This window comes from Stenella coeruleoalba, assembly GCF_951394435.1.
Source record: "Stenella coeruleoalba genome assembly, chromosome: X".
NCBI lineage: Eukaryota > Metazoa > Chordata > Mammalia > Artiodactyla > Delphinidae > Stenella > Stenella coeruleoalba.
Window position 1 is genome coordinate 5,654,651 of NC_137152.1, and position 25,376 is coordinate 5,680,026.

The following is a 25,376-nucleotide window of genomic DNA, read 5'->3' on the forward strand; positions in this document are numbered from 1 at the left end:
CCGTTATGTAACTGAGAACGTATTATAAAAACTTGCAGAAGACAGACGGGTCTTAACTTCTGCAAAGCCCAGTTGTTTCACTGCAGCAGTGTTTTCCCCATTATTTGCTGGAGTAAATAAATACTGAAGCCAAGAATAACTAACTTCTTTAACATTTGTAAAATGGCCAACTCCCCCAGCTAATCCATCTTAAACACGAAGGGGTTAGGTTGAAAGCTCTAGGTCATGAGTTTTGCTGAAGTGATGGAAAGCTCAGGTTTGCCCTTAGGTAAAACTAAGATTAATAATAATTTTATAAAGTGTCTCATAGTGGTCGTACCTCCACCGTTTTTCCCGTCGAGACCACGTATTTGTGAACAGAGGCCTGGTTGCCTCTTTATCTCTGGTAGACGGGAGAGTTCATTGTGGTCATGGGGGCATGAGAGGCTGAGACCCTCCTGGGAATGCCTGGGGGGTGGTGAGTCACCTTGGAAGCACAGCAGTTCTGCACAGGGTCACGGGGTGTCTGAGAGACCACACTGAAACCCACTATACTTACCTGCGGAAACCGACACTGTTCCTATTGGGGTCAGACCTCCAGTCCATGGGAGCTCGTAGCTTCGGGGACCCACGCTGTGCTTTTCGGAAAGCCTTGGAGTTTATTTACCTTGCCTTTGGGGTTATTGGTTAGGCAAGTCCAGTGGTCTGCCAGGCAGGGTATGTTCGTTCCAAGATGAAGACCAGGTCCTCCCAAGAAGGAGAATGCATGTGCATTTAAACATTTTTTTAAAGTCACCACACAGGTTTCACTTTATTTGCTTCACTTGTTTATAACATTATGTAAGTTTCATGTGTACAACATTATATTTCTCCTCTGTGTACTGTACACTGCCGTGTGCTCACCACCAAATTGTGTTTCCATGTGTCACCAAACAGTTGATCCCCTCTATCCATTTCACCTTCTCCCCTCCCCTTGCCTTCTTGTAACCACTACTCTGTTCTCTGTATGTAAAGGTTTTTTTTGGTTTGGTTTGTTGATACATTTTTTTTATATTCCACATGTGAGTGAAATCATACGGTATTTGTCTTTCTCTATTGGACCTATCTCACTTAGCATAACAACCTAAAGGTCCAGCCATGATGTCACAAGTGCCAAAATCCCATCTTTTTTATGGCTGAGTACTATTCCATTGTGTGTGTGTGTGTGTGTGTGTGTGTGTGTGTATACACACACACCACATCTTCTTTATCCATTCATCCCTGAATGGGCACTTAGATTGTCTCCATATATTGGCTATCAATTACACGTGTATTTTTTTTTTTTTTTTTACAGAAAGATGTAAAGATGGACACTCCTAGGAAAACTGAAGTGTAAGTAATGCTGTCTTCCTTTTAAGTGAACAGTGGTTTTGCTTTTTTGTTTTTTTCCACATTAAACTGGTCAGTCTTTGACATACCATGTACCCGTGTGTGTGTGTGTGTGTGTGTGTGTGTAAATAAATATGTCTGTGTGTGTGTGTGTATACTTAGTATCCTGATAAATTTCCTAAATTACACTCGGAAGTTTTCTATGAAAACATGAAATGATACTTGCAACAGTACATGAACGTTTTCCCTCGTTCCTCTGAATCATCTGTGTCTAGTAGAATTTATACGTCAGCCAAAATTTGAAGCGCCTCTGTGATTGTAAAAGTTCTAGTAGCCACGTTAAAAAGGTAAAAAGAAACTAGTGAGATTAGTGTAACAGTATATTTTGTGTAATACGGTATATCCCAGGTATCAGCTCTACGCGCATTGTAAAACGTTGAATGAGATGTTTTATAGCCCACCTCTTTTCCTGTTTAGCCTTTGAGGTTAGTGTGTATTTTGCACTTCCGTCACGTCCCAGTTTGGAAGTGCCACGTTTCCAGTGTACACTGGCCACGTGTGGAAACGAGTGGTGCGCTGGGCAGCCTGACTCTGATGCTGCTGGTGTGGTGGGTTGACGTGCAGAGGCTGGCCTTTCTCGGGGCCTTCCTTAGTGGGACGGGTTCGCTGTACGAGGCCCTCTTTGGGTTTTATACCGCTGACTTCGTGGCGGTCTGGAGGTACGTACCGAAAGTAACCTTTGCTTCAAGATCTTCATCCAGGTTCCTTCAGTCACGTCAGGCATTTCTCAGAACTACCTAGGGAGTCAGTTTTGCAGAACGATCTTGAGGGGTACTGCTCAGGTACTACATAGAATGCCCTTCGGTTTGGGTCGGTCCATACTGCAATGTAGAGGAAACTTTTCCTGTAAAAAGCCGAAGAGTAAATATATTCAGTTTTGTGAACACTGTACGTACGGTCTCTGTTGCCATCATTCAGCTCTGCTGCTGTCCTGTGAAAGCAGCCACAGACACTGTGTGAATGAATGGGCAAGGATGTGTTCTAATAAAACTTTATCCACAAAAATAGGCAGTGGGCTGAGTTGATCTATGAGCTATTTGCCAAGCCCTGATGGAGAGGCAAGAATGCTAGACTGGAGCAAGTCTTTTTGGTTCTATATGGGGGGAGGAGAAAACGACAGACTGAAAAAGAAACTGAAAGAGAGACCAAGTCAACTCAGGTTGCCTTCCATTTGTAAAGTCAGACCCTTGATTCTAACGGCATGTGACCCTAAATAACCTTGCTTTGCCACCTGTCTTCTACGTGATTGGTTTGGTTAAAGAATGAGTATAAATCGTGAGAGAGAGAGAGAGGAGAACCTTTATAGATGCTCTCTTTTACAGCCACCTGCTCCACTCTGACAGGCTGTCATTTCAGGGCTCCATTGTAGGTAAACAGAAGTGCATGTTGTAGAAGAGGATGCCACGTGAAGTCAACCTGAGGGCAGGTGCCCGCTCAGTTTGTTACAAATGTCTGTCCCTTCCAGGGGGACCCTGTTCAGCAACTTATAAATGCTTTGCTGCCTCAGCACATTCATAGCTTTTTTTTTTTTTAACGAAAACTAGGATTCAAATATGTCTCTAGTTTTTCTCTTCTTCTTACTCTTGGTGTTATTATTATCATCATTACTAGCAGAGATATTACCGAGGCCTTACAAGAGTGAGTGTGTATTTAGATCAAATAGTGAGTTATGTAAAAATATTTTTCTATTATTTGTAACTCTACATACGCTAAATTTTGAGTCTTCATTGTGCCAAGTGACAGACAGTTAGGCTGCAGGAAAAATATAGGTGAAGTCATTCACTTCGGATCAATTAAATCCTGCCTGCTCTCTTTTCCTCTTGCCTGCAATGGCATCAGAAAACCTAGGCTGTTCGTAGTCACTGCATTGGGAGGAGGCATCAGTTCTGGTCACTGGCTTGCCCCTGGGTGGCCTTCACACTGCATGGAGTTCCTATCCTCTCTCTTTTTTTTTCTTTTTTAAAAAAAATTAATTTTTTTTGGCCGCATTGGGTCTTCGTTGCTGTGCGCGGGCTTTCTCTAGTTGTGGCGAGCGGGGGCTACTCTTTGTTGCAGTACGCGGGCTTCTCATTGCAGTGGCTTCTCTCGTTGCGGAGCACGGGCTCTAGGCGCGTGGGCTTCAGTAGTTGTGGCACGCGGGCTCTAGAGCGCAGGCTCAGTAGCTGTGGCTCGTGGCCTTAGTTGCTCCGCGGCATGTGGTTTCTTCCTGGACGAGGGCTCGAACCCGTGTCCCCTGCGTTGGCAGGCGGATTCTTAAGCACTGCGCCACCAGGGAAGTCCCCCATCCTCTCTTTTACGAGGAGAGAAAAGAAAAAGAAGGAAGGGGGGGGCGAGGAGGAGAAGAAGAATTGACTCCACACTTGGCTTTTATTTTTCCAAATCTTTTTGTCATACATCTGCATTATTGCTTTTTTTTTTTTTTTTTTTTTAAACAAGACTGACATTTTTGGACTCTGGTTCCAGAGCAACGATCTCCCATTTGGACAATGGCAGCCCAGTACCTAATGGTCCCCACAGGAGAGGAGGAGAAGGGGTGGGGACGGTCGGGGGGAGAGGGAGGGCATCGTGGGCTCTAGGAGAAAGAGCACACTCCCGTTCTGTTTTTCATTAACCCTTGACCACATCCACCCCGGACAGCAACTCCAGGATAGGACGTCATAAGCGTGGGAGACAGGCTCGTTGCTCCATGGAGCCAGGGAACCTCCAAAATGTGTGACGTCTGGAGCAGACCAATAAGTGGGCAGCCCTCCCAACTAATATTAGTTGAATGCATTTCATCCTTTATTTTGTGACAGTGCAGAAATCTAATTTGCTCTTTCCCACTATTTCATTACAGTTGTTAGTCAAAGCGTGATAGTGCAGCACGCATCACGTCAAGCATGATGCGAGTGTGTAGGGAAACAATGAGGACGCCTTCTTGCACCTGACCCCGCCCAGCTCCTCCCCTTGTCTTTTCTCCATGAAGACACAGAGGTCCTTGTCCCTTCACACTCCCAACAGCTCTCTCCCCTGTCTGATCTGTTCTTTCCGGAAATGATCACTCCCTGATGGACATTTTGCTTTGTTATTTGTCCCTTCACGTTAAAATCTATCCTCAGTGAGAATAAATTGATCTGTTTCGATCGTTGCTATATCACCAGGCTGGTGTATGGAGGGCTCAGTAAACATGTACTGGATGAATGAGTTGCACTGCATTTATTTAGTCATTTTGCCTGGATTCGTTGTTTTCATATATAACTCATGCCACACAGCAGGTATCCGGTAAGTAGTGACTGTTCTGTGTGTGGAATGTAGTTGTCACTTTATGAGCTTGTTGTATCAGGCGGAGAAGTTAGAGAATATTGCCGAGGAGACATCCCTGGTCTTCCGTGGTGTTTAATATGTAGGTTATAGGGTATTAAACAATGGATGCAGAATGGAAATGAGAATATGATTACGGTGTTTATCTGACTTTCTCATAGACAAGGTTCACATCAATGGGGCTCTTCAGAGTTGACTTTTACTGAGAGCGTGTGAGGGAATGCCCAGCGTCAGATACCACTGTGCTGAGCATCTAACATGTGTTAGAGAGTTCATTTGTCAAAATGACCCTGGAAGAAGGCAGGTGCTACTGTTAAGGCTAAATAACGGACTCAGAGAGGGTTATTGATGGAGAGAAATTGTGAGAGTGATCTGGCCCTGGTACCTGTGTTCTTGAATCAAGTAATATTTCTTGAATCCAGAATAGAGTCTGGCTACAGATAACGTACATAAGATTCTAATAGTGGGCACACGTATGAATTGGAGGCTGATGGCTTCCTGTTTTCCAGTTGAAGCAAAAGGTGGCATCTTTGGTTGAGAATAGGTTTGGGAGGGCTTTGAAGACAAACCATTGGAAAGGATTCCAGGAGTCTGAGACAGGGATACAGCACAGAGGACAAAACAGACTGGGTCAACTTTGAAAAGCCCAAGGGATGTGAACTCAGTCCCTTCAGGAAGTACGGCTGCCTGAGGAGCTGTAGAGAGATGCACAGGTAGCTGCGGGCTTAACTCAGCTAGAACCAGGAGTCCTCTTCCTAATTGTGGTAAAACCAATGATATAAAGTAAGTCCTCACGCTTGGGGAATGGTGACCGTGATTTTGTTTTCTGTTTGTTTGTTTTTGGCTCTCATTGGAAGACATGGCTGTTTTATCTTTGAATCATCCCAGAGCGCTTTGCAGCCAGTCTGTATGTTTCTCTCCCCAAGATGATGGCCTTATTTGGTTTGGTCTGGTTGGCGTCACTGGCCTTGGCTAATGTCTGTGTTTCAAGCTCTTCTTCGTTTTCCACGCTTCCCCGATTACTCAGCTGCGCGGTGCATTGTCTCAGCTCCAGTCCCATTAATCAGGCTCTTGCCAACGTTTCACAGCTTGGGAAGAATTTTTACTCAAAACATTGAAAACCAGCATTTCACGGAATTCAGCTGTGGTTAACAATGGGCGGCGTTGTTGGTGGGGACCACATTCAAAGTTAATGGGCTTGAAGGAGCCTCTTGGGGTCATCAGCAGCTGAGGGCGCAATTAGGATGCTCAGGGCCGGCTCACCAGCCCTAGAGACAGCTTCGCCAGCTCGGACACGTTCTCAGGCCCGGGATGGGGAGAAGCAAGCACATGTCCATCCTACTATTGTGGCGGCTCCCGGTCAGATGCAGGGATTTGCAGTGGGAGGAAAATCGGGGATTGTGCCCCGCCGCTCGCTCACGCTGAGGTCACACTGGCCTGATTTTCCCCCCTGCCATGGAACAAAGCCCTCTAATAAATTTATTAAGTCCAAGTTATTTGCAATTCATGTGCTCTTTGCAAATCAGGAGTAGATGATGAGGACGATGCCCTCTTTACACAAAAGAATGTAAGCATGGGGAGAATTTAGGCAGCGAAGGAGGGCAGCGAGTCCTTCTAAATCATCTTACAAGCCCTTCAGGTAGGTTTTTATGCAAACCAGATGCAACGTTCTTTTTCTCTTCTGACTCTGGATAGCTAGGGTTTGGTGTGGGGGGGGAAGTTTCTGACTGTTAAATTCAGGATTATATTTTTACATATCACGACATACCGTGCCATTCATTAAAACCGTCTCAGCAAATTACTGAGGAAGGCATCACTTAAATTTCCTACCATCCTAAACATTTCATTTCCTGACCTCTACAGATGGAATTTTTAAAAAAGTAGTAGGCTTTGTTTCTCAGAGCACTCTTAGGTCTACAGAAAAATTGAACGGAAAGTCCAGCGTTCCTGCGTACTCTGCTTCCTCCCTCTGGTCACTCTATTATTAACATCTTGAGTTAATTTCATCCATTTTGTTAAAATTGATGAACCACGATTGATACATTATTGTTAGCTAAAGTCCCTAGCTTACATCAGGGTTCACTTTTTGTGCTGAGTGTGCTGTGGGTTTGGCCAAATACACCATATCCCGTGTCCACCATTACAGTGTCCGACAGAAGAGTCTCACTGCCCTGAAAATCCTCGGCACTCTACCTGTTCACCCCTCCCTCCCCTCTAGCCCCTGGCAACCACCGATCATTTCACCATCTCTGTTTTCTTTCTTTTTTTTTTTTTTAGTTTTTAAATCTGTAAATTTTGCCATCTGAATATTTTTCTTTAATCAACGTCCCTGAAATTGACCAACACCAGGAGATTGCAACCGTAGTTTCAGGTTCAGATCATATATTCGTCTGTCATATGTAACATGGTTTTTAAAAACAATCCACTTTCATCAAATTTTAATGGACTTATTTTTTTCTTTAATAATAATGAAAATCATTAAGGATCCCTAGACAGAAGTGGCAAAAAATTATAGCGTGTACTGGAAAGAAAATATAAATTATGGGATTAGTTGTGATTTTAATTTAAAGAAATAGGTCCTGAAGGACTTGGATAAAATACGACTTTAAAAATGTGTACGAACCGTTACATAAGTGTCATGTTTAGAAAAACACATAATGCATTAAAAATTTTTTTTAATTGAAATATAGTTGATTTACAGTGTTGTGTTAGTTTCTTCTGTACAGCAGAGTGATTCACTTATGCATATATATCCATTCTTTTTCATATTCTTTTCCATTATGGGTCATCCCAGGATATTGAATATAGTTCCCTGTGCTCTACAGTAGGGCCTTGTTCATCCATCCTATATATACTAGTTTGCATCTGCTAACCCCAAACTCCTGATCCATCCCTCCCCCACCCCCCTCCCCCTTGGCAGCCACAAGTCTGTTCTCTCTGTCTGTGAGTCTGTTTCTGCTTTGTAGATAGGTTCATATGTGTCGTGGTTTAGATTCCACATATAAACGATATCATATGGTATTTGTCTTTCTGATTTACTTCACTCAGTGTGATCATCTCCAGTTGTATCCATGTTGCTGCAAATGGCATTATTTCATTCTTTGTTATGGCTGAGTAGTATTCCATGGTATACGTGTACCACATCTTCTTTATCCATTCATCTGTTGATGGACACTTGTTGTTTCCATGTCTTTACTGTTGTGAATAGTGCTGCTATGAACATTGGGCTGCACGTATCTTTTTGAATTATGGTTCTGTCGGATATATGCCCAGGAGTGGGATTGCTGGATCATGTGGTAATTCTATGTTTAGTTTTTTAAGGAACCTCCATACTGTTTCCATAGCGGTTGTACCAATTTACATTCCCACCAACAGTGCAGGAGGGTTCCCTTTTCTCCACACCCTTTCCAGCATTTGTTATTTGTAAACTTCTTAACGACGGCCATTCTGACCCTGGTGTGAGGTGCTACCTCATTGTAGTTTTGGTTTGTATTTCTCCAGTACTTAGCGATGTTGAGCATCTTTTCATGTGCCAGTTGGCCATCTGTGTATCTTCTTTGGAGAAATGCCCATTTAGGTCTTCTGCCCATTGTTTGATTGGGCAGGCCTGCTCTGCACCAGTGTCCTGCAGAACGCCTCAGCCTCACATCCCCTGCTTGGGGGCCTGGGAGGCCACCAAGTTGTAGACATGACAGCTGGTAGATAAGCAGGACCACCAAGGATGAGTGGGCAAGAGATACATCTTTGCTGCGTGGAGTCACTGAAATGGGAGCGCTTCTCAGATACCGTGTCATAGTCTACCTTGTCCTCACGAATCATAATAATTGGTGTATCTGCAGCTTTTCCTTTTTATGTTTGGTTTTCTGGTACTCTACTCCGAGTAAGTTGAGGATAGATTCTGGTTTACTCTTCCCAGGAGCTTATAAAGTAATTTTCTGCTTTGCACTTAACTAATGTCTCAGCAATAAATTAGGGAATAACCCCAAAGCAAAAAGAATAGTGATTCAATTGTTGTGATATATATATCTCACAAAAAATGCGATATATGTATATTACATATTATACATATTGTATGTTTGTCACACATACACACAGGCATACCTGTATGTCTGTACCTCATAAATTAGGAAATACATATGTATTTGGAATAAAGAGAGAACGACATTAGTGGATTGTTGGCTTATTAGTTTTTCCTCCTTCTCAGGTTTTCAATGATTTATTTCTAGCTTTTTATCACTTTGAATTTAACTAAGTTTTAGATCCAGTTGCTGAGTTTTTAAGGAAACAGTGTTGGCTGTAATAGATGTTTTACAAAAGTAATGAACAGCAAATTGAAAATATGTCGCCATGTGCATTGAAACTCAGTCTGCAGCCTTGACTGCAGCCTGGACGTGTAATAACAATGCATACAGGTTATTGAATCGCCGTCATGAGGCTCCCAGTGAAACAGGTTGTTCTACAGATAAAAACACGGAAATGTATCACAGGTGGTTTCATCTTTACAAGACATTTTATTTTTGCATGACATTGGTGATGGGATACTTTTTAGCATCCATAAAGTCATCAACAGTTGTCTCCTCTGGGGACAGTAGCAAAACAGAGGGCTCTGGTGGAGAAAGGAAAGCTCAGCTCCACTAAAAAGACTGACATGGCCAACATTCCCTTGACTTTCATGCTACCACCATGGGAAGGCTGGTCTTACAGGGGAGCGACACCCACGGTGAGGCAGGGAAGGACCCTCACTCCACAAGGAGCGCGGTGAGACTAGTGAGATTTGGCCTGTCCGCACTATGTATCTGGTTCAGAGACTAACTGAAGGTCAGATAGAGAGAAAACACAGACTTCCGTCAAGTGTCAACCAGGTAGAGATGATTAGACCATCTTACTGCCGTTGAGAAAATAGCGTACTTCTGTGGTCCTCTTAAGACAGCTAAAGAAATGTCCTAAATTGACACTGCTAAAAACTCACTTCACGCTCCCCATATCACTAACGAAACCAAAATCGGACAGGAAGGCACAGACATCTCACTGTACATAACACACCATGTAAAAGGACACAATTGAATCTTAACTGCCTTTTGACAGCAAGTGCAAATAGGGTCTCTATTCATACAGAAAGGCACTCATTACAGATTAAAACCAAGTGATAAACTGTCTACCAGAGACACACCTAAAACAAATTGATCGAAACATTTAGGAAAAGTGTCAGCAAGCATAAATAAACTATGACTGTGCTTAATCATCGTGGGTAAAACCTTTAGAAATACAGGGAGTAGGGGAGGCTGAGACCTCCAGAGCTCATGTAAACAAAGTTTGGAAACTTGGTAGAAGACCCAGATAGAATAATTAGCAGAATTTAGCGTGTGTGTCTGTATATTTAATACCCGTGAGCCGAGCTAGGCAGACCATGCCTCCCCCTCCAGGACCCACAAAACATTTCCAAATTTGGCTTTATATTTGGCCACAAGGACACCCCGCAATCACTCAATAAAGGGAGCAGTAGTAGACACCACATTCTATGACTAGGGAACAATAAAATTAGAACTTAATAACAAAAAAGTGTAATAAAATCCTAAGTGGGTGTGTTCTTTTAAAAATAGCACTCTTTAAGTAGTGAGTTATTTAAGAGGGCATTTAGAGATTAAGGACATTCAAACAAGGGAACATTTAAAATGTAATTGCAAGTTATTTAGCAAATAATGCTGCTGGGCAGAGTAAAAATCACAACGAGCTGGGCATGGTTAGTGGTGGGCTGGTAACTTTAACAGTTGCTTTTCTGGGTGTATTTCAAGCACGAGTGGTGTTTGTGTATTCATTTATATTAATGAGTGAGAAAAATAACAGGGAAAGTATACATCAGAACTTTACTTGTGCATCCCCCAGCTGAGCAATTTGTTTGCTGAGTTCGGTAGTTAATAAACTTCAAATACTGGGAGATATGTCCTCCATTTTTTTGTGTTTGTTACTCACAGGGTAATGGCTGAAGACTCAACACTCTTTTTGTGGTTAATCTGCACTCTTATTATTTTCTCCAGCATTTTCTTTAGGAAATCAACAAAACAATAAAGTCCTGATTTGTAGCACTTGCCAGTTTCTGTGGTGGAAATGCCCGCACCATGGCCGATCTCAAGCTCCCACCATGGTCACTGGACACAGAAATGGGAGGAGATGGACAGTAGCCGCCAATAGTGTTTCCACCATAGACGCCAGTAACCTCCAAAGCAGGGATAACAAGTAGGGAGATGATGAGAGAATTACAGCATTTGTTTATTTATTACTATGGTTTTAATAGAGTTTTGACTGAAAGTTTATGTAAGTTAATTTTTAATGACAGCATTGAACAGCAGGCTCCCCGAATTCCTGAACATTTAATAAATCTGTGTGAGCTAGCTGCAGACGTCACCGGCAGACAGTCCAGTCCAGAGTGTCCTTAGAAGGAGAAAATTCCAGTCCAAAGCGTCCTTAGAATTGTTTTAATTTCTAATTCGATAAAATACACGTTACAGTAATGTGACTAGATAGCCCTAAAAATAGGAGGAAGGAACAATTAATAAAGTTAAAAACAAGAATAGTACTTAGAAAATAGGAAGACGGTAGAATTTATAAATGCTCTGCCAGTTTCTTCCAACACATGTGCAGTGTACACAAGTAAAACCTGGCGATACTCTCCTTGTTCCCATTGATCCCCGGTCCTCTCGAGAGAAGGTGCTGGACGTGGAGACCAGAACACATAAGGCCAGAACAGGAAGTGGGGGAGTGTTTGCAGGAGATTATGGGGTAGATTCATATGACTCTGTAGAGTTACCTGCTGTTCACCTGTTCTGGAACTAAAGTCGGTTTAAGTGCCAAGTATTTTGGCCTAATTCTTTTTTTTTTTAAATAAATTTATTTATTTATTTTTATTTTTGGCTGTGTTGGGTCTTCGTTGCTGTGCGCGGGCTTTTTCTAGTTGCAGCGAGCGGGGGCTACTCTTCGTTGCAGAGTGCGGGCTTCTCCTTGTGGTGGCTTCTCTTGTTGCAGAGCACAGGCTCTAGGTGTGCGGGCTTCAGTAGTTGTGGCACACGGGCTGAGTAGTTGTGACACACGGGCTTAGTTGCTCCGCATCTAAGTGGGATCCACATCCTGGTGGGATATTCCTGGACCAGGGCTCGAACCCATGTCCCCTGCATTAGGAGGTGGATTCTTAACCACTGCACCACCAGGGAAGTCCCTTGGCCTCATTCTGAGAGCTTGGAGATGATCAAGTTCCCCTGTGGTCAGAGCATTAGCGGTGGCTCAGTACAGCTTCACGTGGTCCACGCTGGGTGCCCCTCACCAAGAGTGTAAGTCCTGGATCCGGTTCCAAGGATGTGGAAAGACTTGACTCCAGCAGTGGTAGGATCAGCTTACACCAATCTGGCTTGTTCAGCTCTCCAACCTGAGCTGACCAAACGAAGTATTTTAAGAAATCCAAACTCTTTGCCCAGACTTATTTACTTGGGTGCAGAGGAAAGGGGAGGAGCAGATGGACCCAGGGGGCACTGGGAAAGGGGAGGAGCAGATGGACCCAGGCGGCACTGGGAAAGGGGAGGAGCAGATGGACCCAGGGGGCACTGGGAAAGGGGAGGAGCAGATGGACCCAGGGGGCACTGGGAAAGGGGAGGAGCAGATGGACCCAGGGGGCACTGGGAAAGGGGAGGAGCAGATGGACCCAGGGGGCACTGGGAAAGGGGAGGAGCAGATGGACCCAGGGGGCACTGGGAAAGGGGAGGAGCAGATGGACCCAGGGGGCACTGTGGCTCGTGGTCACAGTGCTGGGCATCCTCGGGATCCAGGGCTCTGCGAGGGATGCGGGCGGTTGCCAGTGGATGTAAGTGACTTGGTCTCTCTTGGCTGGGCTGCAGCTGGATACCTCCCACAGATCCGTGTTCTGGGGAATTCCCAGGGCAGAGTCAGGGTTCAAAGCACCCTCCACACAACACACCAGCAGCGTCCACTGCAGCAGCCTTGGTTCTGCACAGAGCCCAGTGTTTGTTCATTTCTTTTGTTTTCTTGAGTCTTGTCTCATTAGGTTTGGGAGGTTCCTTCTCATTGTCTTATTCCAGGACGAGATGACCATGTTCACTTGGATGATTGTTTCATGTTGGTTCCAGTGAATTTCTCCGTGCAATTTATGATAAGCCAGGGCTTAGTAGGTTGTCGATTTACATTTGCTGTCCTAGAGCTGGTCTTACAGTCTGGAAACAAACTTGAGAATTACTAGCAGAGTCTAATTTCCTACGGCATGGTGCACCTTGCAGAACCTGTAGATGAAATCCTGTGTACCCCAGTCTAAGTGAGGAAAAGGGAGAGGGAGGGAGAGAGGAATATAAAGGATAAGTAAGAATGTAAAATTGGAATATATACGGAGAACTGTAGAATATTTATGAGGTGAAATGTTAGGAAAGTGTAAACAGACTGTTGTCATGGTCCCAGCTGAAAACAATTGTCAAAGCCTCCCTCCACTCTCTGCTCACACAGTGACAGATGGAGGTTATTCCGCAGGTAGTTTTCCCCCATAATATAGGGAAAGTGAAATTTCTATGCTATTGAACTTTAAAGGAACAAGTAATCCCTATGGTACTAAAACTGACCAAGGCCATATAAAAAGAAGGAGTAGTTGTATTAAATATTATGAAGGTAGATTAACTCTGATATTAAAATCTGACAGTGATCACAAAGTAAAAAAGTTATATGCATAAAATGTGTCATCTCGGTTATATAAATATTAACGCAAACTCTGTAAGTGAACATTTAAACCAGCAGTATATTAAGAAGTAATACCTCATGATGAAATAACATCTATTTTAGGAATACCAGAATGATTCAGTATTAGGAAATGTATTAATGTAATTCCTGACATTATTAAGTTAAATGAAAAAAATAACTTTGATGCTTCAGTAAGTGCCAAAAAAATTTGATAAAATTCAACCACTATCTCAGACAAAAGTTCTAGGTAAAATAGACATGAAAGTAATAAAAATAACTTCAACCTAATGCCTAACTATGTCTTGATGATGAAAGAAACATTCCACTAGAGTCAATAAGAAAGAAGGGTGCCTGATGTCATTTTTATTATTAACATCAGTGTGGAAGTATTAGCCAATACAGTTGTTTAAAATTTTGGAAATCAAAATTAACATTTTTTAAAGATAGGAAAGCCAAAAGAATTCATTATGATGATGATAATGAACTATATGATAATGATAACAGAAAACACAAGCATGTTAAATAAGGTGGCCAGTTACAAAAGAAGCATACGTATGTAAATATGACATGAAGAATAACGAGAATGATAATGATGAAAATTTAAATGGTATCTACTGTTCATTTAGCGCTTACTTTGTCGCAGGACTTCTTCTGGGCATGTTAGTGGCACTGCGTTTAAATATCTTTCACAACCCCGTGAGATAAATATTGTTCTCATTGTACCGGCCAGAGATGTTACTCACCATAAATACTGATTAACGCCTATGATGACAACCGTCCATGGTGATTATAAGAGAATAGTCTTGGGAAATAGGTAAATGCTAGAGAATGCAAATGATAGGTTTGGGAGAAAACAATAATAAAATTTTTTTCACATAGTGTTTATGGGATATCCTGGTAGAGGTGCCTCAGAAGCATTAGAAAGGCAGTTCTAGGGCTCACGTGGGGAGTGAGAGTTGGGTTCATACATTTGGAAATCATCACCTTACTGACAGTGATGCTAGGTTTTCATTTAATGTGTGAGTTATTTCTTTTTATAATCAATTTAATACTTAACATTCATATTGGCTTCTAACAATGGGCAGAGTTCAGGACTGAAAATTAATTACATATTTTAAACTTGGTGGAATATTTTAATATTATGACATTTTATCTAATTGAGTTATTTTTATACGTATTTAAGTTAAAAGTGTATGTGCACTTATACTACTGCCTGCGTGGAAAGGTGTATATATAGATATATATTTTTTTCGAATACTAGAATATTGGAATATATATATATATTCAAATACTGAACATATATATGTATTCAAAAACTGGATTGTAACTATATCCGCTAACAGATCATCTTTTTTTTTAACCACTTAGTATGATATTTAGAAACATGAGCTGCTGATAATAAAATGCATCTAGAGCATTTTAATGGCTAAAGAATATTTTATGTATACTTCGAAAAAAATTCAGTCTTCAACTTTGGGGCAGTAAAGTGCTTCATTTATTTCCCTAAAATAAGCAATGTTACGGCAGCTACTTTTCATGAACTTTGAATATTTGTCTGAAGTGTTTAAACAGAAGATCCTAGAATCAGAATTTCTCTTTCATTAGTTATGCTTTTTAACAATAACATGAGTTTATTTTTTAATATACAGAAGTACAGTGAAAAGAGAAAATGATTCCTAATATCACCGTCCAGATGACATCACTGATACTTTAAGAAGTAGACACATGTTTAAAAATTCATAGAGCACTAAAACATTGAAAACGACAAGTGACAACTTCTTTTCCTTTTCTTGAAATACGTACATTGGAGAGCTGTGCATAGGAGCATATGCAAATCTAACTCACTGTTTACATGGCTGTGAATTATTGAAGAGCCCCTACCCAGGGGTGGGAAATATTTCTAGATTAAGTCAGCTTCCCAGAAGCGGCTACCTGGTTTGTTGTTCTCCAGTGCTTTGGGCTCCACCATCTGGAATGGTCTTTCTTTTCTGTGTGTTCCTTAGCTGCTCAGTAACAGGAAAATACACCCTTTGAACAGATTTCTCAGTTTCTCTGCTTCCTGCGCATGCATACCTGGGGATGCCAAGGCTCACGTTTACATTTTGAACGAAGTCGTTCTGTTCTATTCCAGACTGGTAACACTTTTGCCAGTACAACTGTCTCAAGATCTTGGAGGGTCTCCTATGAATTGGATTCCACGCTGGCGCTAGAATGGAATTAGCACTTCTCTTTGAGATATACTTTCCTCTTGGACTCAGTCACTACCTTGGGTATGCAAGGCTGTGCTAGAGCAATGCCCTCACATTCTCAGTAGCTATTTTGCCCAGCCAACAGGTTCTACTAGATTTCCGAAGCCTTAATACAGGGTCTTAGTGCTACACTCCTGCTTCGGTCTTTACCCTGAGGCTACAGCTTTCTGGTAGTTTGCTGGATTTTTTTTCCCCAGGGTTTTAACCTTTTTGGGGAATCATTTTCTCACTAAACAAGGTGGTGTTAAGACACATATTTGTTTTCCAGTTTTGCTGTTCCCAGAATCTCTATTTTCTCTAAATTCTGTCTCCAAGTTAACCTGCTGTTTCTGCATCTATTCCTTTTTATAGCAGTACCTTCTCATACACAGTTAGTAAGGGCCAGCTGCCTCTTATAGTAATTTGCATAAAGCTCTCTGTCCCAGTGCAACAATTTCTTAGGTACATTTTCTGTCTTCCAAAGTTACCAGAGACAACAGGTCAACCAGTGCATTGATTGTGACTGCAAAACATGATCACAGTGTTTTCCAGTCTCTTAGAACAGTTCCCTTGGCATTTTTACAGCCTCCTGCATTCTCAGAGATTCTCGGTTGACCGTTCCATCGTGATCATGTTTGTCATGGGTAGCGGTGTCCAGAGATTTTACTTATGGGACATGAACAAATGCTTCTCAGCACCTTTCCCCTTGTGTTTACTATGGAATGGGTTTTAAGTACTGTTTTCTTGAGCCCTTGGATTCAAGGAGGGTTGGTCTCTGCCTTTCTGGGACGTGCCGTTCTTTGCGCAGCAGAATTCTACGCTTTTCTGTAGGGGTTGGCTTCTCCCCCCGGAAGGTGCTACTCTCAGGTATCTGATTGTTCTCTGAATTCAAATGAAACCCTTGGAGCCTTTCCTTTCATTACACAGTCAGCTTGGTTCTCCTTCTGGCCACACTGCTTCCCCTGAGGTTTCCACAACCCCTCGCAGAAAGTGAAAAGGGGAGGGAGACTTGGTATCTGGTCCCAGCTTTCCTTCTCCGAGGGAGGGGAGGTAAACTTCGTGTGGGGCTCTCTGGGTGGCCCAACTCGCTGAGAAGATCTTGAATGACTTGATTTCTCTTTAGTCATCCTTTCCCCTAAGTTCCTGATCACCAGAAAAGCAAGGGAAAGGGAAGAACTAGAGCTGTATTCCTTTCCCATTCTCTCATCTCACCATGGACTCCATTGGTCTTTTCATGTCTTCGATAGTACATCATCTTCACCAAGGAGCTTGTCTTCTTGAAACACTTCCTCCACTCCCTCCCGGGCCAAATTCTTCGTCCGTCCTAATGCCACTCTTAAAAGTTGAGGGTACTTGTGGATCATTTCACAGGTTTAGTCTTACTAAACTCTCTCCTTCCTTGAGGAAGAGAGGAGAGGCCACATGGAGCTGCACCCAGCAGAGCTTTGCAGACAGCACGAGAATGTCAGACTGGATGACATGCTGCTCGTAAATCCTTCCCTTTGTTGGAGCGCTGTGGGTATTAGGGAGTGGGCTGCTTAGGGGTTGGTCTGTGTGTCTTTAAATTGCAGTCTTGCTTATGCTGTCCCCCTTTTTCCCCCCTATTACAGCTTATCTGTTGAAGAACCTGGGTTGTTTGAATTGTAGTGTTCTCCACAGTCCGAGTGTTACTTACTGTATATTTAAGCTGTGGTTAAACAGGTTGTTCTCTTCCCTGTGGTTCCAGATGATTATCAGGTGAATTCAGAGGCTCGATCGAAATCACATTTGGTCCATTGGGCAGGACTATAGCTGGCGTTAAATTCTTTCATCAGGAGATGCATGTTTTCTGGCTTTTAATCTTTTTGCGCTTATCAGCATTTGGTATTCAATGCCTATATCCATGAATTCATTGAGGCCTGCAAAATGGTGATGTCCTAATCTGATGACTTTATTTATTCATTTATTTAACGGTAGTAAAAGTATAACTCTCTGCTAACATTCTCTTGCTTACATGGAGAAAGCAAGACATACATTTAGATTTTCAAGGTAATAAATTGGCCACCGCTCATACTCACAGTGTGATCAACTAGTTTTATTTTTTAAATATATTCATAAATTCACGGATCTAAATATATTTGTTGGACTTCACTCATTTACAGATCTGTCCTTACTGAAGCTCAGACTGGCTCAGCTGCGGCCAGTGCAGGCTCCTTCAACTTGGCCACTGCGTCTTTTTGACAGAACCCTGCTAGTCTTTGGTATCTTTATTTCTCTGATCTGTCCAGATGTTCTAGTCTCATCTTAAGCAGTCATTTCTCTAAGAAACTCTGCCTTCTTGAAATAGGCAGTGGTATACCGAAACCACAATGTGTGTGCTGAGAAGGGCCATTGCCACTCAGTCGTGCCTAAGAAGTTTCATGTAGTTGAAACGTCTGTATGAAACTTGAGCGTTCATCCTAATGTGTCTGTGGCAGTTCTCCCGCCCGTCTGCCTCTCTCATCTGAGAGGCAGACGACTCATCACTTTAGTTCACACGCCTTCAGATCAAGAGGGGCTGCACCCAAGTAAACCTGTCAAGCTTACTTCTCACTAGTGTGGTGAAGCCTAACCTGACTCTCCGCAAAGAGAAGTGCTTCCCTCTGTTCCTTGGTGACTTTCCTGATACTTATGGAGGGAGGTGAGTAGGTGGATATACAGGTGGACACAGAGATAGGTGGGCGGATAGTAGATCTTTCTGTTGATGGCAGTGATCTGTTTATAGGTATGACACACTCATTCATTTTTTTTTTTTTTTTTATGTATCCCCATTACTTAACACCTAGTAGGAGCTCAGCAACCTTCGTGGACTGAAGGAGTAAACTTTGTTTCCAGAATTGTTTAGAAACATTATGTGAGATTATCATACTAAGTGAAGTAAGTCAGAGAAAGACAAATACCATATGATATCACCTATATGTGGAATCTAAAATATACAAGTGAAGCTGTATACATAACAGAAACAGACTCATGGATGTAGAGAACAAATGTATGCAAAGGAGGGGAGGGATAAATCAGGAGGTTGGGATTAACAGATACACACTACTATATATAAAATAGATAAACAACAAGGTCCTACTGTATAGCACAGGGAACTATATTCAATACCTTGTAATAACCTATGATGGAAAAGAATCTGAAAAAGAAAAAAAAATACATATATATATCTGAATCACTTTGCTGTACACCAGAAACTAACACAACCTTGTAAATCAACTATACTTCAATTAAAAAAAATTCATGTGGAATTTTGTAAAAAGGAAACCTATATTATAGAGTCACTTATTATTAAATACATGTTATGACTGTTTTAAGTATATGTCATCCATCTGTGAAATGTATATTTCATCTCCATTTGAGGAACCTAAAAATAGAGATGGGAATACGTGAGGAAACTCAAGTCTGTGACCAACCTTTATATTTAATTCGGTTTTTAAAGTCTGTTAGTTCTTTATTTATGTATGTATGTTTGGCTGTGTTGGGTATTCATTGCTGCACACAGGCTTTCTCTAGTTGCATCGAGCAGGGGCTACTCTTCATTGCAGTGCGTGGGCTTCATTGCGGTGGCTTCTCTTGTTGCGGAGCACGGGCTCTAGGCACGCGGGCTTCAGTAGTTGTGGCACATGGGCTCAGTAGTTGTGGCTCGCAGGCTCGGTAGTTGTGGTGCACGGGCTCAGTTGCTCTGCGGCATGTGGGATCTTCCCGGACCAGGGCTCGAACCCGGGTCCCCTGCATTGGTAGGCGGATTCTTAACCACTGTGCCACCAGGGAAGTCCCAGAGTCTGTTAGTTTTGAACATCCCTTTTAGTTAGTTTTGGAAGAAAATTCTGGGGTATAGGAACCACAGATTATCTTGTGTCTTCTGAGGTCAGAGTGCTGACTACTGCCCTGTTCTCGTCTTCCTGTGCCTGACTGGCAAAAATTCACTGCATAAGAAATAACTTTGTTATTGAAACATTGAAATATTTCAAGAACGAATTGCACAGAATAAAAAAAGGGGATGGTAAGCTTCATCTGCTTGCCTCTGGCTTCTTTGCATTTTATAAAACAAAATTAACTGCATTTTCTGTGTAAGCAGGATCATCACTAAAAAAGAAAAATAAAGTGGAAGATTATCCACCCTTTAAATGAAATTGCTTGTATAGATACACATTAATTATCCGGATTATAGTCCTGTCTCAGTGACAGGTCATCAGCATATTGGGTCAATCCCTGAGATCTCAGCTCTGTATTTATTGGATCCCTGGAAATAAAGGTGAGACCTTTTATTCCCCAAGGAGGATTCAGAATGCAAGTCAAGCAAAAACACTCATCCTTAGACTCACAGAACCTTAGAATAGGTGAGTATTGGAAGGGAAGTTAAATATTTTCTAGACTAAAATTTGCCACTGTTTGGAAACTTACTATTACATTTCTGCTACATGTGCATCCAGCTGTGTATGAACAGTTCCAGGATACTAAGATTGTGAATATCGGCATTTGAGAAAGAGTGTCTTGCCTTCCAGTGTTCAGGCGCTAATACGTCAGACAGTAAATTACGCGAGCTTCATGTAAATTCATTTAAGTGATTTGAAATTCATAATGACTATAAGAAGGTTTAGTATTCGTCCAACACCAGTAGTGACATTTTTCTGATATTTGGAAGAGTTCAGGAGGCCTCTCAGATTCAAGCAATAAAGTGATCAGTAACTTGGAGAATAAATCCTTTGTAGGCTAGTCAGTTGAAAACCACACCGAGAAAATAAGACTCTAAGGGTGAAAATAAGAAAACTCAAAGTTCTATCAAAGATAAAGTCACCATGTCCTTCAGTTACAAAGCGAATGAGGTGTAGACTTAAATTCTTACATAAAGGTGTTCAGTTGAAGGCTCTAAGGGGTGGTCATGTAGAGATTTGGAAGTTTTAAAACACATATGCCTCAAGCATGTTCTTGTCTGAAAACCTGGAAGAAGATTAAATCTTTAGTCATTTTCCACTAAAAACAAACACACAAAAACAACTTGATGAGTGTCTGTTGCCACCATAATAATCACTTTTTTTAGCTCAGAGACTCAAGTAATATTTGCTGAAAAAAGAGTGAATATACGAGTTTTCACAATGGCACCCTGCAGACAGATAACATGGAGTTAATAGACCAAATAATTGAACTGAAGACACATGGACTGTAGTCGTCATTTTATATCTTCAAAAGTGATGGTCTTTGTTGGAACATCTGCAAGTAATAGAGTCGATATTCCTAAGAAGGCAAATTGAGGGAAAAGTTAAGAATTAAGGATATCTGCTGTCACAGACCTATTTGTCTAGTTTGATGGTATGAACATATAATACCTATTTGGTTTTCAAATAAAATTGGAGACATTGAAAAATCGTACTGTGCTGTTATCGCGTCTGAAATTCATTTCTTGGTGTTAGTTATTTCCTGTTATTTTAGTTTTTCAGACAAGATGAAATTCAATCACTTAAAAAGAAATTTACATCTAGGCCACTCCACAAACCCAAAATTCCGATATCAGTTTTCTTCTTGGCTTCCTTGGAAAAATGTGTCAAGTTCATTCTTTCACGTAGGTCCAGGAGTCCGGTCAGTATATTAGTGTTGTTTTTGACCATTTTTTAGAACCTCCTAGCATTAGCCTATGAGGTATGGATGCCATCTAGACTGGGCACTTTGTAAACTAGTGAGGTAAGAGGAAAGGACTTAACTCTTATCCAAGACCGAGAAGAAGGTAGGTAGTGATTCAAAAGGGCGCGTTACTTGTGGCCACTAAAATCGTACTCCTAAGAAGCTTTAGGATCAAGCGCAATCCGTAGAAACAGAATTGTGTGAGATGTCGCTTTTTATACAAGTTGTGTTCGTAACAGATGGGGAGAATATACAAAAGTATTCAGAAGAGAATGAAACTGCATATAGATGAGTTCAGTGTATCTCGTGTGTAACTGCTTGGTTTGAACATCCTGGAATTGATTTGCATACTTAGTTAATGTTGAGCACAGAGGCATTGGCTGTGGACCACTCCTTTTTAAAGGGTTTGAATGTATAACTACAGGCAAAGAATAAAAGTTTCAAGATAGCAAAGAGGATTTAAAGAAATTCATCCTGCATGACTACATCTCCATCGTCCATGTCATGCGTCACTTTTTTGGCCGTCGTTTGCTTGGGTTAAGTCAAGGAACAGGTACACGCATGAAGTAGATTTTCCATTTGAGAATTTGATTTCCAGTCCCATACTGGAGACTGTCCAAGTATCCATCAATAGAAAAATAAATTATCTTCCTTCTTACACATCTATACAGGGGTATGTAATTTATCCTTAGCTGAAATGGGCCAAGTTCAGTGTTTTTGATTATCTCAGTTATTCTAAAACTGTTCTCTTCTTATTACACATAGTACCATGCTGGTGAATTTGCTTCTTGTTCTATATTCCTTGGATTTATAAATTCATGGAATATTACCACTAAAGGCAAATTAAGAGATCGCCTCCAAACCTATCCTTTTTCAGGTAATGAAGCATATTCAGAGAGGTTACACCAACGATTCCAAAATGCAAAGGTTGTTTATAGCAAAAGACACCTCATACTTTCTCTAGGGTTTGTTAAATGGCAAAAAGGTACCTTAATGGTATTATTATTTTTTTTTTATTATAAGACTCCAGGTTTAATGGGTCTCTGCTTTGTTAATCACACCTAAATTGGATTCTTTGAAGATTTTCATAAAGTTCAAATTACATACAACTAACACTAATATTTTCAATGTCAAAAGCCCAAAGCCCCTCAATAAAATGGTTTGATCCCCCCAAACAGAATTCTCACATACTAAAATCACATTTTAAATGAGTTTTCAATGTTACATTAGAGCTGTATTTCACATATTAGAAATATAGTCTTCATAAAACGTTATAGTCTGCTTTTTCATTTACTAGTTTATCAGCATCATTTTCTACAATACTTGAACGCATTTCAGAATTATAAATCATCAGTTAATTCTTGTCTTTCGATCAATATACCAAACCTTATTTACTCTTCCCTTCTGTTGGGACTTCACAATTTTTACCGTTATGAATATTTTGATACACCCAACTTTTTTCTTTTTTTTTGCGGTACGCAGGCCTCTCACTGTTGTGGCCTCTCCCGTTGCGGAGCGCAGGCTCAGCGGCCATGGCTCACAGGCCCAGCCGCTCCGCGGCATGTGGGATCCTCCCGGACCGGGGCACGAACCCGTGTCCTCTGCATCGGCAGGCGGACTCTCAACCACTGCACCACCAGGGAAGCCCTGCACCCAACTTTTGATTTGTTAAAACAGTTTCTTTTTGATAAAGGTTTAGGAGGGAGGTTACTGGGATTAAGTTGCAAGAGCATGAGTAAAACATTTGGATACAAGACACAAGAGCAGATAGGTAAGGAAAGGCCTCACAGTGAATCCCACCTCATCCCTGTAACAGTGTGACTTCATTTCACATAGCCCTTCAAAGTTTAGTTTCTTATTGGTGAAATGATTGTAGACACATATATCAAACACGAATGTTATTAGGACACTTTATAAATATTTTGTCCAGTGGCAAAATAGGGCAAGTGCTTTATTAATGATGTTTAACATTTTCCTCATGGTTCTTGTGGTATTCCTTTCTGAAAGCGTTGTGGTGTTTTCTTCTCCTCCTGTGCACCTGGAGTACATCCCTTTTTATGACATACAGGTTTTTTTTTTTTTTAATTTATTTTGGGCTGCATTGGGTCTTCGTTGTGGCATGTGGGATCTTTTTTATTTATTTATTTTTGGCTGCCTTGGGTCTTTTGTTGCTGTGCATGGGCTTTCTCTAGTGCGGCGAGCAGGAGCTACTCTTCGTTGTGGTGCCCAGGCTTCTCATTGTGGTGGCTTCTCTTGTTGCGGAGTACGGGCCCTAGGCGCACGGGCTTCAGTAGTTGTGGCACTCAGGCTCAGTAGTTGTGGCTCGTGGGCTCTAGAGTGCAGGTTCAGTAGTTGTGGCGTAGAGGCTTATTTGCTCCGTGGCATGTGGGATCTTCCCGGACCAGGGCTCGAACCCGTGTCCCCTGCATTGACAGGCGGATTCTTAACCACTGCGCCACCAGGGAAGTCTGAGCACATCCCTTTTTAAAATATCTGGCTTATGTATTGAACCTAAAATTATATATTAACTTTGCTCTGAGTTTGATTTCTCTAATTTTCTCTGATTTTATCCTTCTCAAATTAATCAAGTAGTTATTACGTTAGGAAAAAAAAAGTAGTGCATAAAGAGAATGTCCATCCTATTCATTGACTAAGACACTAGATAATATTTTAATGACTATTCATCGGGCTTAAATGGCCCATTAGAATCCCCAGGTGACATATCATTTCTCTAATCATATGAAGTAAGCGTAAAATATTGGGTCCAAAACATTTGGAATCCGGGGCGGAGGAAAAAAAAACGTGAGCATTTAAAACCCCAGAGAATCTGAAGAGATACGTGGGGGTCCTCAGGCTGCATTGGAAGAAGTTGGAGCCCCTGTAATGATGAGGAGACATTATGCTGTACCCGTTCTGAGATGCTGAGATCGACCGTGTGTGATGGCCGTTTCAAGAGCCATAGCTCAGTTTTGCGAAGGATCCAGTTTCAGCAGTGATGAGAGCAGTGGGTGACGCCGATGTACTGCATGTGACTCTATGCTGCTTGAGCTCAGAGCCATCCCGCCTGGTGATTTTTTTTTAAGACTTTGCTTTTTGTGGTAGGCGGGCCTCTCACTGCCGTGGCCTCTCCCATTGCGGAGCACAGTCTCCGGACGCGCATGCTCAGCGGCCATGGCTCACGGGCCCAGCCACTAAGTGGGATGTGGGATCTTCCCGGACCGGGGCACGAACCCGTGTCCCCTGCATCGGCAGGCGGACTCTCAACCACTGCGCCACCAGGGAAGCCCCAAGACTTTATGTTTTAATGGCGGTTTTAGGTTTACAACAAAACTGAGGGAGGTACAGAGATGTCCCATATATTTCCCGCCTTGACCCGGGCATAGCTTCTCCCCTTATCAACGTCACTCACCGGAATGGTACATTTGTTATCAAAGGTGAACCCGCATGGACACAGCATCACCACCCAGAGTCCATCGTTTACATTAGGGTTCACTCTTTTTATTTATTTATTTATTTATTCTTGCTGTGTTGGGTCTTCGTTTCTGCGCGAGGGCTCTTTTTTAGCTGCGGCGAGCGGGGGCCACTCTTCATCGCGGTGCACGGGCCTCTCACTGTCGCGGCCTCTCTCGCTGCGCAGCACAGGCTCCAGACGTGCAGGCTCAGTAGTTGTGGCTCTCAGGCCTAGTTGCTCCGCGGCATATGGGATCTTCCCAGACCAGGGCTCGAACCCGTGTCTCCTGCATTGGCAAGCAGATTCCCAACCACTGCGCCACCAGGGAAGCCCAGGGTTCACTCTTGGTGTACATTCAGTAGGCTTGGACAAATGTATAATAACACGTATCCGTCATTATAGAATCACTCAGGGTAGTTTCACTGCCTGAAGAATCCTCTGTGCTCTGTCTCTTCATCCACGGAAAACCACCCATATGCCCTCTCCACCTTTACAGTCTGTTAATACTTAGACACAGTTCTCTCCGATCTTTTATATATGTGTAAGTTTTAAGGAAAGGACTCATTTATGACATTGTGTGGTCATAGTTATGTGTATTTCCTAGAGTAGTAGAAAAATGGCTCTCA

At 42.1% G+C, this 25,376-nt stretch overlaps 1 protein-coding gene across 9 annotated transcripts in view; it reads left to right on the forward strand.

The window, feature by feature from the left end:
• The window catches only part of LOC307180268 (uncharacterized protein), a 524,184-nt gene that overhangs the window by 203,235 nt on the left and 295,573 nt on the right, over positions 1-25,376 (forward strand). For 8 of the 9 annotated variants that reach the window (XR_013825710.1, XM_079910429.1, XM_079910422.1 and 5 more), the window contains one exon: positions 1,313-1,350. The exons of the other annotated variant lie outside the window; for it this stretch is intronic. The gene's annotated coding sequence lies outside the window, so the exon portion shown is untranslated. The remainder of the gene's footprint in view (positions 1-1,312; positions 1,351-25,376) is intronic. 9 annotated transcript variants of the gene reach the window in all.